This window comes from Octodon degus, unplaced genomic scaffold (genome assembly GCF_000260255.1).
Source record: "Octodon degus isolate 3935 unplaced genomic scaffold, OctDeg1.0 scaffold00098, whole genome shotgun sequence".
In the NCBI taxonomy this organism is placed as follows: Eukaryota; Metazoa; Chordata; class Mammalia; order Rodentia; family Octodontidae; genus Octodon; species Octodon degus.
The window spans coordinates 3,505,735-3,507,436 of NW_004524674.1; positions in this window are offsets into that span (position 1 = coordinate 3,505,735).

The window sequence follows — 1,702 nt, forward strand, 5'->3', positions numbered from 1 at the left end:
AGGACGAGGAGGAGGAGGAAGAAGAAGAGGAAGGAAAGAAAGATTAAAGATTTCACAGAACTTTTATGTGTATCCTAACTTTTATGTGTATCTCCAGATGACTCAGCTAGCTATATACACATTGATATTTTTTAAATGTATTTAGTAGAAGGCCTACAGGGTCTCACTACACAGACTGGACTTATAGTGATCCTCTTGTTTTCAGCCTCCCAAGCACTGGGATTACTGGCGCATGCCACCACGCCCAGTCTTACACATTGATTTTTAAAAATCTAAAACCAGCCAGATGTGATGGCCCATACCTGTAATCCTAACACTCAAGAGAGGCAGGAGGACTGCCAGGAGTTTGAGTCCAGCCTGAAATGTATAGTGGGAACCTGTCTTAAAAGTAAGACCATTCCCTTCCTAAATTATATTGAACCTGAAAATAACAACGATGTTGAAATATCTATAGATACTGAAAATCATTAATTTGAAACAACTCCTATTTTGCCACTTTAACAGGGTTTTTTTGTTTGTTTAGTGGAACCAGGGATTGAATTCAGGCCCTTTCACTTGCTAGGGAAGCGCTTATTCTACTGAGCCATCTCCCTGGCCCCATCCTTTAACAGTTTTGAAAACAGTTGACACTAATCAGAGAACTCTGGGGTTTTTTGGTGGTGGTGGTGGTGGTGGTAGTGGTGATGGTGGTGGTGGTGGTGGTGTGTGTGTGTGTGTGTGTGTGTGTGTGTGTGTGTGTTTGTAACTGGGAATCAAACGCAGGACCTCACATGTAATACGTAAGCACTCTACCACTAAATTATAGTCCAAGCCTTTTTTTATCTTAAGACAAGGTCTTGCTAAGTTACCCAAGATGGCCCCTAACTTGCAGTCCCTGTGCCTCAGTCTTCCTGAGTAGCTGGGATTAGGCATGCACTAATGTGCCTCACTTTCAGTTTTCTTTATAATAGTTACTATCTGATCTTCTTTGAAAGGCAATAAGGTTGTTTTCAGAAAATGTACTGGTTAGTCTCAGTAATAAATTTTATAAATTGTGCATATGGATTAGGGTGCTTTAGGCTGCAAGGAAGGAGGAAAAAAGGAGGGAGGGACAGAGGGAAGGACAGAGGGAGGGAGGAATAATAGGTCACAAGTAATCCAAAACTCAACAGCACAATAGGGCAGGGCATTAAATCTTAGGCCTTCCAGACATACTTGAATGCAGTTCAGGACCCAAGGGCTCTAGAACAACTCTTCTATGACTTTATTGGGTGCATTCCATGCTGTGTCTCTTGAGTCTGACAAGTTGGAGGCTTAGGTCTGCCAAACTCCTAGACTTGAACTGCTTGGTGGTGGCTATACCATTCTGGAATCTTAGAGGTGGACCTATCCGAATTGTCCTAGTATGAGCTCTCAGTGGTAGCTCTTCCCCTGAGGCAGCTGTCTGCCTAGATCTAAAGACTGTCTGAGGAATCCTCTGAAACTGAGGTATAAGTAGCCACACTCCTAGAGCCTGTGTGTTTTGCATGCCTGTGGAGATGGCAGTGTGCTGATGTCACCATGTTTTACCATCTGTTCCTGCTGGAGGGGTAATCTGACCTCCATTGACCCGCAGCGCCCAAGAATTCTGGCCTGTGATGAGCAGGGAATCTCCAAAGATCTCTGAAATGTATTCAGAGTCTTTCTCCCATTTTCTTTTTTTTTTTTCTTTCATTTTCTTGAT